Here is a 13,781-nt window from a genome sequence, read left to right on the forward strand (position 1 = left end):
GCCCACCTGCAGGCTCACTTACCCTGAGCCCGGCGCCAGGACGGTGGCTGGGCCTCTGGAGGGCCTGAATCTCACGGAACTGCCCCCAAATGCCCCGGCCCACAGACATACCCCAGGCAACACCAGGAGGGCCCCCACGCCCTGTGGCACCATGGCCGGCCAAGGAGTGGGTGGTGGGGAGGGTCTCACGCCCCCACTGTGAAGCTTCCAGGGCCGAGCCCCGCCCCCAAGCCGTGCAGGCCACACAGAGCTTTGCAGACACTCTGAGCGGCTCTGCTGGCGGCCCCTGCCGAGCTCTGAGCCCCCCAACGTTGCAGGGCTGCGTCGTCCGGTCCGCGAGAGGTGAGGGCTGAGGGCTGAGAGGCCAATCCCTCAGGCTCGCCCTGCCCCCACCACTGTCCCAGCTCCTGCGCCAGCCTTTCCTCACCGTACCTCAGGTGCTGGGGGACACCCTCTCCTGGCGCCTCCCGGCCAACTCCACGCAGGATTCTCACCCCATCTCCATCCGGCGATGAGTCACAGCCATACAGGCTCACTGCGCCAGCAGCCCCAGGACACTCCCTCCTCCTGTCCTCCTCCATCCCGCTTCCTGTGTCAGCCTCTGACCCGGGGGCTGCAACTCCCACCCCGGCTCCCGGGAAATGCCAGACGCCGGCCTTCCGGAATGTGGCCCGGCTCCCGCGCCAGCTGCGGACCTGGCAGCGAGGCCGGCGAGACCTCTTTCGGTTTCACTTGGGGACTGGCTGCAATGGGGACGGAGGCCAACCTGGAGGGAGGTACCTGCCCGCAGAGAGAGGGCGCAGCCCGGGGGCGAGGCCAGCGGGGGAAGGCGCCAGCGGGGAAGGCGGGGCGGTCGCTGCCTGGAGGGAGCGGGTGCCTGAGGACCCAGGGAGGCGCGGGGTGACCGCTGCCCCCACTCCCGCCCCCCCCTGCCCCCGGCACACAGCGGGGCCAAGTTCAATGCCTTCCCTGGTGGTGTCCCTGCCTGCCGTGCGGGGGACACCCTTTCTGCCCCGTGGGCTGCACGGGGGAGCGCCGAGCCGACCCGGGAGGGGAGGGAAAAGTCACCTAACGGGTGAATGCGGGGTGGGGGGGGGGTGTCCTTGCCAATCAGGGGAACCTACAGGAGGGCCTGCCACCTCCTACAGGGCCGGGCTTCAGGGAGGGGCTCCCAGGCCTCCCACCGCAGTCCAGGCACCAAGGCCCAGGCACCAAGGCCCAGACACCAGAGCCCACGTCCCCGCAAGACCGCTTCCTGCCGGTGGCAGTCAGGGCAGAGCTGGGGCTTGGGGGCTCCCAGGGGAGCCTCGTTCACCCACCATAAGATAGGCAGATGGCACCTCCCCTGCCCTCCTTGTGGGGCTGGGAGAAGACAGACCTCCATGCTCTGGGCCGGCTGACGCCCGCTCACCCCAGGCCGCAGCACTGGGCATCTGAAGGCTCAGTCAGGCCCTGCTATCTCTCTTTTTTTAACACTTCTTTGTTTTATGGAGACGCAATTCATACGCCATACCTTCACCAATTTGAAGTGCACAATTCAGTGGCCTTTAGTACATCCAGACTTCTGCAACCACCACCTCGATCTAGTTTCAGAACATTCCGTCACCCCAAAAAGAAACCTCACTCCCATCAGCGGCCACCCCCACCCCCTCCCCAGCCCCTGACAACCACTAACCCTGTCTCTCTGGATCGGACGTTTCCCACCAATGGAATCACACACCGTGTGTCCTTCCGTGTGTGGCTTCTCTCACCGAGCATCTTGTTCTCAAAGTCAGTCCCTGTCGCTGTACATGAACGACAGTCCTTAGCTCTGCCCCCCACCCCAGGGGGCTGGCAAGCCCAGAGCCTCAGAAATCGCCCTCACCTGAGTCACCTGCCTGAGGGCAGGGCGGCCCCACCTCCCAGTGAGGAAGCTGGTGGCTGTCACCATGGCAGGAAGATGAAGGAAGTTTGCTGTCCTCCCCAGCCCAGCTCAGGTCACCCATGTGGGACTGACCTGCCAGCAGCAGAGAGGGTAGTTCCAAGGGATGGGGACTGGGGTTCCACTCAGGGGAGAGGGGGCCCACGGACACCAGGCCGCACCCAAGCTGGGCAGATGGGGAGATGGTGGGTGAGCAGGGCTGGCCAGGCCTGGACCGGGCCTGAGTGACCTCGCTCTCGGCTACTCCAGGCAGCCTTCCGTAACCAGCCCTCCCCGCATCTGAACACACGGCCCTTGGCTGTGGAAAAGTGGCTGGAGATGCTCCAAGCCTGCCCACTGACGGATTGCACATACTCGAGACACACACACACACACACACACACACCCGTATGCACACGTGCAACACGCATGCACACGTGTGCACGTGGCACTCACACGTGACGCATGCACACTCTGGCATGTATGTGCACTGCTGCACACGAATCTGCACACATGCACTCGCACACGCGCACAGACACACACGCACCCCCTGGAACTGTGCTGACACCCCAGGGGCCTGTCTCCCCACTCTGTGTGTCAGCCTCCAGATGCCTCTTTTTGATGACAAGACCCCCCTGCACGGAGAACAAGCAGATCCCCGCCCCCAGCAGCCTCTGTAAAAGCCTCAAGGGTGGAGGCCGTCCTGGGAGGGAGGCGGCCTCTGGGGACTGGGCACAGTTGCCTCTTTATTCCCAGCCCAGCTGTTCACGTGGCCAGAGCCCTGTGCTGGGTCAGCGTTTCCGGCCCGGCCCCTGCTGGAGGGGTGTCTGAGACTTTGCTAGAACCAAGCTGGGCCAGCTGGGCTGGTCATGTTCCCAGTGGGGGCCAGCTCCGTTCGCCCACCCCACCCAGGTAGAGGTGGTCAGGCAGCCGGAGAGCACTGGCCCTGGGCTGCACACCTGAGGCCCACCCCACCTGGACTTCAAAGCCAACTGCCTCTTCTGTGCTGTGCCGTGAGGCTCCCCTGGAAATCAGGCCCCTCATCTGGGCCCCGGGGCCCACCATCCTGCCGCCAAAGTGTAAACACCTCCCCAGTGTGTGCGTGCACATGCGTGCGCGCGCGCGCACACACACACACACACACACACACACACGCGCGCGCGCGCGCGGTGGGTCCGGCTCCAGGCAGGTGTGAGTAGACATCTCACAGAGTTAAACGAAGGGCCCTCCAGCCCTCCAAAATCCCAGAGAGCCTTCCCCTGGGTCCCCATTGGCTGTCCCTGGGGACAGTGTCTCACACTCGCCAGGCTCCCCAGGGTCTGTCAGGCGCCTGCCTGAATCTCCCCGGCCCTGGGGTGTCCCAGGACCACCCTTCCCCAGACCACCCACCCAGGGTCCAAGCAGACAGCCCTGAACAGCCATTACCCATCTGTGGGGACTCCCCTGGGAAAATCCAGGGTGCTTGGAAGAAAAGGTGCAGCTGGGCTGGCGGTGGCTTCTCCAGACTGCCCAAGAGCCCCAGGTCTCAGCCCCAAGGACAGGAGCCCGCAGCTTCTCCTCTGTTCACAAGGGTCCCTGAGGGCAGAGCTCCCCACACAGCCAAGCACGAAGAGCCCAGGGCAGGGACCGGAAACACAGGGTCAGGTCCAGCCCTGGCCGCCCAGCCTGGAGGAAGGGCAGGCCTCACATCCACTGACTTGTCTGGAGTCTCACGCCTCTGACAGGTGGCCTTTCTTCCCTCCGGGCTCTCCAGCCCCTGGGGACCAGCCCCAGATCCCTCGAACCTTTCGTACGGGGACAGACCCACCATGGTGGGCTCGGGGCTGGATCACCTGGCCCGGCAGCAGGTAGGCAGGTTCCCACCTAAAGTCCGTCCGACACCAGCCCCCTCGCCACACGTGGAACACTCACTCGCACCCCCCCACCCCCACCCCGCGACTGCCAGCAGCTCCATCCCAGGCCACATCCAGGCCCGCCCCTCGTGCAAACAGATGGCAACAAACCTGGCCGGGCCAGGCAGTGGACAGGCAGAAAGGATGTCCAGGGCAGGCGGGACCAAGGCGCATTCCGGGAAGCAGAAGCCGAGGGGGGGCAGACACACTTCACACGCTCGGTTCTTTTTCCTTTTCCAGGACGTTAACAACACGATGCTATGAGACACTCCTGCCTGGCTGTCCACGCCTCTGCTCCCCCACCCCGGCCTCTCCCGGCCAGTGCTGGGGTGCTGGGAAGGGGCCTCACTGTCCCCATCCACCATCACAGGCTGCTCCTCCACCCACTCCAAGCCCCGGCAGCCCTCTGCCCACCACCTCCCCCGGCACATCCTTGGGGGCTGTTTCCAGTGCCAGCTCCAGGAGACACTCCCACCCAACACGCTCTGCCAGCTCAGCTAATACCAGCAAGGCCCCCATCCCAAGGCCACAGGATCCCACCCGTGGAAACACAGGGAACAACAGCCCCAGGGTGGAGAAGCCAGGACAGGAGGGGTCCTGGGAGAGGGGACACTGAGGAGGAAGGGCAGGAATCTGCAAGCAGCCTGGGGTGAGGGGTCACCCAGAAAAGGGGGGCTAAGGTAATGGAGCTGGAGAGTCACAAGAACAGAGGGATCGGGGAATGACGGAGGAGCAGTCAGGAGGGGGTCACCAACTGCAGGAGAGTCACAGAGAAGTGCGGGGTCAAGGGTCACCAAAGTAAAGTCCGGGGATCACCAAGACGGGAGGGGTCAGGGAATCGCCGAGGAGGGCGAGAGGAAAAGGCTGGGGAGTCGCCTGGGTTCAGGGTTCACGCCAAGGCGAGTGTCGGGCGGGGGTCACGGAGCAGCGCAAGGTCGAGGGTCGCCGAGGAGGACGCGGTTAGAGAGTTCACGACGGACGACGCGGTCGCAGGATCGCGGCGGAGGACGTTGTCGGGGGTCGCCCAGGAGGGCGGGGACACGCCACCGCGCTCCCCGCGCCCGCTGCCCCGGAACCCCGGAACCCCCGGCACGGGGCGCTGGCGGCCGCGGGGTGCCAGGGCCCGCGCAGGCCGGGGAGCGCGGCTCAGCCGGGCGGGGACGGCGGGGACGGGCCGGGGGGTGGGGCCGGGCGCGCCTCACCTCGGACCCGGGTCCGGCCGGGCGCGGAGCCCGCGGCGCCTCCGTTCCTCCGAGCTTCGCCGCGGCCCCGCTCACTTCCGGGTTTCGGGCGCCATCTTGGGGGCCCCGCGCACTTCCGGTCATGCCGTGGGGCGGAGCCTCTGGTGGGCGGGGTCGTGGGCGGGGCCATCTCGCGACGGCCCCTGAGTCCCTTGAGGCCCTTCCGCCTTAGGGAGAGGCTCGGACTACATGGGTCCTGGAATTTGAATCCCGTCCTGACTGTTACTGGCTACCCTCGCGAGCCTCAGTTTCCTCCTTTGTAGCATGAGGAATCACCCCCACCTGCAGGCCTTTGCACGGCTGTGCCCTCCCCTGGTGCACTCCGACCCTGACCTGTCAGCCATTGGGGCTCTTGGACAACCCAGATCTTGGCCTCGAAACCATCTGAAAGGGCCCTGGGTCCCCCAGTCATGCCCCCTCCCTTTATTGCCTCCCCACCGAAAGTAGTCTGCTCATGAATCTGTCTCCACGCCAGAATAGGAGTCCTGGGACCATCCCCCACCCCAACGGGGAGCCTGACACAAGGCGTCTGATAAGCCCCAGGGGCCACCAGGAGAAAAAGCAGGATCCTCTCAGGCAGGGCCACGGGGTCTGGGTAGCTCCCCTCCTGGCTCCCTCCCTGTTAGGGCTTCTAGGGGCCTGATGCAGATGATGCTGGGATTTGCCTTACTGCCAGGAGCAGGGTGGGACTCAGCTCTGGCACAGACAAGCTGTGTTCCTGCGACTAGAGCCCACTGGGCCCACCACGGGGTGGGCCTGGTGGTTCAGGCAGAGCCAGGGCAGGAGGCACCATCCCCTCCCCAGCAGGATGTGCAGGAATGAAGACACCACCATATCCCTGGACCCACCTCCCCACCAGCCAGAGGCCTCCTGTACACCTTGAATTTAGAGATCACCTCTCCACTTGCTTATCTATTCAGTGAATTCTTATGGATGCTGCTACGTGCCTGGAGACAAATCCGGGGCCCCAGAGAGGACTCAGTTCTCAACCCCGCCCTCAGGAAGCCCCCAGGCTAGGGGAAATAGGGCCAGGACCAGACGCTTCCATCTGCAAGATCAAGCCTAGAGCCCAGGGAGGAGTAGAGTGTCTGCCTAGGGCATCATGGAAGGAGGGGTTGAGGGGGTGTTGAAGCTGGGGCTTTGAAGTTCAAGTAGGAGTTTGCCAGGCAGCTAAACTTAGGAAATTATTATTATTATTATTTTGGCCACACTGTGCAGCATGTGCGATCTTAGTTCCCCAACCAGGGATCAAACCCGCACCCGCCCTATTGGAAGCACGAGCCTTAACCACTGGACCACCAGGGAAGTCCCAAGAAGGGCAAATTATAAGCTGTTCAAAGGCCTGGTCTGTTTAAAATCTGTTTGCCCTAAAAAATTCAGGCCAAGGACCCCTATGCCCAAACCCACAAGCACAAGGGAGGAGATGGGGAAACTGAGACCCAGAGAGAAGTGATTTATCCAGAGCAAGCTTCACTTTGGCATGTGTAGTTTTCGGCAATTGGGTTATAACCTTGACTTTGGAACTATTTTTTACAGCCAATGAGAAGAAATCAAATTGAGCAACAGACACTTAAGCTTTGAAAGGGTGAATAAACTGATTTACAGGGTATCTGGTGGCATTTTCCTGTTTCCACTTACACAGCACCAGCCACGCAATTTGCAGGGCCCAGTGAAACGTGAAAACGCGGGACCCCTTGTTCAAAAAGTATTAAGAACTTCAAGTTGGAGACCGCAGAGCATTCAACTGAGCAGAGCACCACCGCCACCGCCCCAGCGCCAGGCCTGGGCGAGGTCCTGAGTCACACGCCCCCGAAGCGGGCCCTGTTCCCACTGTGGCCCTCTGGGGTCAGGACCGGTATTACCTACGTTTTGCTGGTGGGGAAAGTGAGGCACAGAAGTGTTTCGCAGCTGGCCCAGGTCAGGGAGCAAGCTGCAGGGAGGCGTGGACTCGACCTCCACCACGTCCACCTCCGGTAAACACAGGGTCTCTATGGGTAACTCTGCCTGAAATGGGGGCAGTTTGCCCAGGCCGGGGTGGGTCCAGCCATCTCAGCATGGAGGAAACTGCCAAGTCTGGGGATGTCTAGGGAATTAGTCAGATTTGGGGATTTCCAGGGAATCGCAAGAGGAGGCCTGGGAGAGCAGAAAGGATGCAGCTCTGGAACTCGAGGCATGGCTCTGGGCTGGGTGCTGTGTGACCCCTGAAAAGTGAGTTAACCTCTCTGTGTCTCCGTTTCCCACGGATAATAGTATCTATCTCCAAGTCTGTTCAGACAGCTAAATGAACAGTGCCTAGTATTAAGCCATTATGAATATTTCTAGGTGAACATCTGGATCTGGTCACCTAAGTGAACACTCAGTAGTCAGAAATGCCCAAGGCTCCTCGTCCAGTGAGAACAGGGCTCACAGAAGGCCACAGGTCTGTCTGGTGAAGCGCTGTTTGAGGTCAAAGAGCCTCCTCTTCAAGCCCTCCCTCTGCCCCCGCCCCACGCAGGGGCCCCCTAACTGTACCCCAGGCACGTTGACCCCAGGCTCGAGGAAGTAGGGTCACCAGATAAAATGCAGGACACCCACTTAAATGTGAATTTCAGGTACACGGAGAATAATTTTTTAGTGCAAGTATATCCCAGGCAATATTTGGGATATACTTATACTAAAGAAGTAGCCTCCATGTATCTGAAATTCACATCTAACTGGTTTGGGAGTCCAGTGTTTTTATCAGTGAATTTAAGGGACCCGACATGGGGAGACCACAGAGAGAAATGGGGCCCATGAGCCAAGCCAGGAGGGGGCCGGGCGAGCAGCTCCCTCTCTCCGAGCCTTGGTGTTTCCGCCTGCTAAATTGGCGAGATGCTAGCACCAACATACAGGCAAGCTTACTGTGCAGGTCATTATTTTAAAGAGCAGAAAACTTCAGATTGACAGAGGTCAGATCCCTGGGGGCTTCCTTGTGAGTCAGGAGATTCTTGGGCTAACCCTCAGTTAGGAGAAATCCCCCCACCCACCCGCCAGCCTCTGTTTCCCTCCTGGGAAGGACTCCTGGGCCAGGCCCATCCAGGGAGGAGGAACCCTGGGGGATCGGGCAGGTAAGGCGGGGCAGGTGGGCCCTGCCTGGCCCATCCAGCCAGCGGTGGCAGAGACTAGCCACTTCCTGTTTCTCCACGTTCTGGAAAGCCCCGGCGTTCCCGGGCCACGGAGCACCTCCTCCCTCCCTGTTCCTCAGGGCCTGGGTCCCTCACCACTTCTCCTTTCCACACCCACTTCCCCCCGGCTCAGCGGGTTGGGTTCTCACCTACCCCACCCCTCCCCTCTCCCCCTCCTCCCCATCTTTTCCCATCCCTTCTCCCACTCCCCTCTTTTCTCTCCTTCTCAAGTCCCAGTCAGGCCTCCCCAGGGTGTGGAAGAGGAAACTGAGGCAGAGGCAGCAAGGTCCCACAAGCCACGTCTGTGCCCTCCCCGGCCTCTGTCTCTGGTCACTTTCCTTCTTTTCTGCCGCCTCTCTCTCTGTCTTTCTGTCTGTCTCTGTCGCTGTCCCCACCTCTATCTCCGGCTCTCACTAGCCCTCCAGCCTGGAGCCTATTCTGTCCAGTCCAGCCACCATGCCCTCCCTGTACCCGGCCCACCTGCCACTTGCCCGGAGGTGTCCTCAGGTGGCGCCGGCTGGCGATTTCCAGGGCCCTACGGCTCCCTCCTGCCTGGCCTGAGCCCAGAGCGGGATCCTGCCAGGCCTGGGCAGGGCTGCCTCTGAGCCAGAGCCACTTCAGGGAACAGCAAACCTGTCTAACGGGTTTGAGATCCGCCCCAGACAGGCCTTCCTGCCTCTGCACGGAGCCTGGGACACAAGGGCAGCAGGGGTTAAATGTGACACCTGACTAGGAACCCCCCGGGGGAAAGGCGGCGAGGCTGGGAAGGGAGAGGTGGCATGGTGGGGGGCGTGGAAAGCTAGGGCGAGGCCTTTATCCTGGGGACACTAGGGAGCTATTGAAGGTTATGGAGCAATGGCGTGGTATGGTCAGGGTGGGGCTGGAGGTCTCTCCATCTGCCACATATGTTGGACAGGGCGGCACAGAGGGGCCACCTCTCCAAAGCTCATCTGGTGGAAAGATGGAGACTGGAGGAGGTGCAGCTGCTCTCCCAAAGCCAAAGGAGCCAAACTTTGAATTTCTTTTTATCAAAGGCCAGCAGTGAGCTAGGCCTGAGCTGGAGAGAGGTGAGGACCCTCAGGATGTGCTCTCACCCCCAACCCCACTTCAGAGGGGGACTCGGCTTGGCTTTAACCCCAGGGCAGTAGGAAAATAGGAGGATTTGGAGCACCAGCAGAAAGGCAGCTAGGGCAAGGGTGGACATAGGAGGGGGAGAGGGCCCCGGGAGGGAGGTGGGTGGGCTGCCGCAGGGCACAGAGACGAGGCTGACCGCAAGTTTGAGGCCACCCGTTCATCCATTAAACATTTATCATCCTGGGCCAGGCACAAGGGATGGAACAGAGAGCAGGGCACACCTGTTATGCTCCTGGGTCACAAGGGAACAGGACACCCTTGCAGCACAGGGCACGGCTATGCTGGCCTTTCCCGGCAAGTCCCTGCAACACAAGGGCCAGAGGAGGGTCTGAGCAGGGGGACCAAACCTCTCCTTGCCCCGGCCCGTCCTCTCGGGTGTAGACCACAGCCAGCCCTGCACACTGATGTCACCTGCACTGGAACTTTCTGAACCTTCACCTTGGATCTGCCCGGACCCACGGGGAAATTCCAAACCAGCCGGGGCCAAGCTGACTCACGTCCAGGCCCCAGTGGCACGTGAGCGGCCAGGCTGCCGAGGGGCACTGGGGGCATTTGTAAAACTTTGTGGAATCCCACCCTCCTGCATCCCCTAAGTTGAGGGAGAAGCCAGACTCCCCAGCCCTGGGTCAGGTGTCCCCATCAGAATCTGCAGGGTGAGGCCAGGAATCTGGGTTCCAATGGGTGAGAATTTGGGGGTGGCTATTGGAGCTGGTCTGGGGTGTTTGTCCTTCTCTGATGGTCGTGTCATGTCCCCAGGGCTGCAAAAATGACCAGCAGAATGGAGTGGAGGTCCAGCAGCAGACCATGAGGTTAACACTTCCTGGGTTCAAATCCAGCTCTGCCAGTGGCTGGGTCACCCCAGGCAGGTTACTTAATCTCTACATGCTTCGGTTTCCCCACCTATAAAATGGGAAAAATCATGGTACCTCCCTTGGAGGGTTTTTGTGAGAATTTGTCATGAACCAGTATGAGCTTGGGGACTTTATGGTAAAAATTGTTTAAAAAAACAAATTCACAGCAACACGATTCATCACAGCCAAGAAGTGGAAACAAACCCAATGTACTTCAGCTGATGAATGGATACACATGATGTGTCCCTCCACACACGGGACCATCACTCAGCCCTGAAAAGGGGTGAAGCCCCGACACTCGCTACAACGTGGACGGACCGTGAGAACACGATGCTCAGAGAGAGAAGCCAGACACAGAAGGACACACAGGGTGTGATTCCATTGATGGGAAACGTCCAGAACAGGCAGATCCACAGACACAGAGAGTGGGTTCGTGGTTTTCCGGGCTGGGAAGGCGGGTGGGGGGGAGTGCTATTGGGTACTCGATGTTTTTAGGGGGTGATGACAATATTTTGAAACTAGAGAGAGATGGTGATTGTACAAGGTGAATGTGCTAAAAGCCACTGTCCTGTACACTTTATTTTTTATTTATTTATTTTTAAAAATTTATTTATTTATTTCTGGCTGTGTTGGGTCTTCATTGCTGTGTGCGGGCTTTCCTCTAGTTGGGGCGAGCAGCGGCTACTCTTTGTTGCAGTGCGCGGGTTTCTCATTGCACTGGCTTCCCTTGTTTCGGAGCACGGGCTCTAGGTACGCAGGCTTCAGTAGTTGTGGCACGAAGCCTCAGTAGTTGTGGTTCGCGGGCTGTAGAGTGCAGGCTCAGCAGTTGCGGTGCAGGGGCTTAGTTGCTCCGCGGCACGTGGGATCTTCCCGGACTAGGGCTCGAACCCATGTCCATGGGGCTTTCCTGGTGGCGCAGTGGTTAAGAATCCACCTGCCAATGCAGGCGACACGGGTTTGAGCCCTGGTCCAGGAAGATCCCACATGCCACAGAGCAACTAAACCCATGTGCTGCAACTACTGAGCCTGCACTCTAGAGCCCACGAGCCACAACTACTGAGCCCGCGTGCCACAACTACTGAAGGCCAGGTGCCTAGAGCCTATGCTCCACAGCAAGAGAAGCCACCGCAATGAGAAGCCTGTGCACTGCGAAGAAGAGTAGCCCCTGCTCACCGCAGCTAGAGAAAGCCCGTGCCCATCAATGAGGACTCAACGCAGCTAAAAATAAATAAATTAAATAAATAAATAAATAAATAACATTAAAAAAAAATCCTTCATTGTATGTCATGCGAATTTCACCAAAATTAAAAAAAAAGGAGAAGCAGCAAAAGGCAATCAAAGGGGTGATAGATGTCACGGCCAGGTGGTCATCAAATCCTAAACTAAAGTTGCATTCAAATCCCAGTAAGGCCTCCAAAAAAACAAAAAAAAATAGTTGCAAACACACTCAAGAAGTTCCGTGGCCCCTGACTGTGATCATCGGTGTGGACAGCATGGACCCTTGAAATGATGGCATCAGAAGCCCCCTCCCCTCTATGGTCTTCCTCCCCAAGCCCATCATTCCGGTTGAACCCTGAGAACAACACCAGGCAAACCCCTTCCAAAGTTGTCCAGTCATCAAAAACAAGGGAAGTCTGAGAAACTGTCACAGCCCAGAGGGGCCTAAGGAGATGTGACAACTAAATGTCATGTGGGATCCTGATGGAGTCTTGGGGACAAAAAAGGGACATTAGGGAAGAACTAAAGAAATCTGAAAAAAAACGAGGACTTTAGTTGATAACAATGTATCAATGACAAATGTCATTGTCACTCGTGGAAGATGTTAACGGCAGGACAAAGTGGGTGCCAGGATACAGGAACTCCCTGTACCATCTTTGCAACTTTTCTGTGAATCTAAAATAAGCCTATTAAAAATAATGAAAGTGTAAGGACTGACCTGTCCTCCCACCCCGCCCTGTGGAATGAAACCCAGCCAGGCTGGCCACTGTAGCTTCCATATCCAAAACCCCCTGCATGAGTCTTAACTCCAGTTTGATTAGAATCTTTTGGTTGCAAGTGACAGAAACTGCAACTGAAACTGGCACTTTTTTCTTTTAAATGAGAAATTTTGCTCATGGAACTGAAAGGTCCAGGGATAGATTTAACTCAGAGTTCTCCCCCTCAGCACTGCTGACATTTGGGACCAGATGGCTCTTTGTGTTTTGCAGCTATCCTGGGCACTGTGGGGTGTGGAGCAGCCTCCTTGCCCCCCATCCACTTGATGCCAGGAGCCCCACAGTCTTGACAACCACAGACGCCCCAGGTGTTGCTCAGTGTCCCCTGGGGGCAGGACCGTCCCTGGTCCAGCTAGTTTCAGGCTCAGCTGGATCCAGGACCCTCAAACAGTGTCGCAAAGATTTGTCTACCTCTCCATCTCTCAGTTCTGCCATCCTCTTTCTTGGCTTTTTTCCGCAACAGTCTCCCCCTTTGAGGGGACAAAGATGGTGCCGGCAGCCCCAGACCAAACCCCCCCATCAGCCTAACAGCCCCAGAAGAAGGTCAGCATTTCTTCCTCAAGAAAAGCAGCAAAAGTCACAGGGAAGGTTTTGATTGGCCCAACTTTAGTCACATGTCCTTGTTGAGCCAATCTCTGGGGCCCAACTTTAGTCACATGTCCTCGTTGAACCAATCTCTGTGGCCAGGTAAGGGAAAGCCTTGATTGGCCGAGCTGGGATCACATGGTTGTATGGAGTCAGCCAATGGGGTAAGAACTCCATGATGTCAGCTGGTGGGGTGTATAAAGTCAGCCAGTGGGATAAGGACCCTCTGGACTGGATTGGAAACAGGAGGAGTAGCCCTGGGCAGCAGAGACCCCTACTGGGCAAGGTTGGCCAGTCATCCCGCTCTGGGCTTTGGGGGGGGCAGCATCAATAAATGAATGAGTGGTATACAGTAGTGCTCAATAAATACATGCTGGATGTAAAGTAATGAATGGACTGACAAGTGGTGGAAGCTGGGATGGTCCCCACATATAGCTTGTATTAGTTAGCTGCTGCTGCATAACAAATTTCTCCAAACACAGAGGCTTAAAACAACACACGCATTGATTATCTCACAGTTTCCAAGGCTGGTGGAGCTGGGTCCTCTGCTCAGGCTGCATCACTGGTGTTGGCCAGGGCTGGGGGCTGATCGGGAGGCTCCACCATGGGGGGGGCTGCTTTCCAGCCCACTCACGTTGTTGCAGGATTTATTTCCTTGCTGTTTTAAGACTGAGGGTCCTGTTTCTTGCTAGCTGTCGGCTGGAGGCTGCCCTCGGTTGCATGTGGGCTTCTCCAACTCAGCTTCTCGCTTTGTCAAACCCACAGGGAGGGGATGTAGGTCTGGTCGTGTATGATGTCACCTCGTCCACAGCCTGTTTGTCCCGCCCACCTCAAGGGGAGTGGACGACACCAAGGCATGACCAGCAGGAGGTGGAATCACAGGCCACTTAAGGGCCTGTCCTCCACACAGCCTCCAGCCTTAGCAAAGAAGGACCACCGTCTTGCAGCTCAGTGCTTGAGTGCAATAGAGTGAGGTTGCCTGAAGGAGTCTGCAGACTCTGGTCTGCAGGCCTGGTCCAGCCACCGTCCGTCTGTATGAGG

The 13,781-nt window shown here is 58.6% G+C and overlaps 1 protein-coding gene across 1 annotated transcript in view; it reads right to left on the reverse strand.

Annotated features, from left to right (window-relative positions):
• Positions 1-5,081, reverse strand: part of SBNO2 (strawberry notch homolog 2) — a 43,851-nt gene extending 38,770 nt beyond the window's left edge. Inside the window, exon 1 of the mRNA XM_082835198.1 lies at positions 4,995-5,081. The gene's annotated coding sequence lies outside the window, so the exon portion shown is untranslated. The remainder of the gene's footprint in view (positions 1-4,994) is intronic.
• Between the last annotated feature and the right edge of the window lie 8,700 nt (positions 5,082-13,781).

Source organism: Leucopleurus acutus (assembly GCF_964270905.1).
Source record: "Leucopleurus acutus genome assembly, chromosome: 3".
NCBI lineage: Eukaryota > Metazoa > Chordata > Mammalia > Artiodactyla > Delphinidae > Leucopleurus > Leucopleurus acutus.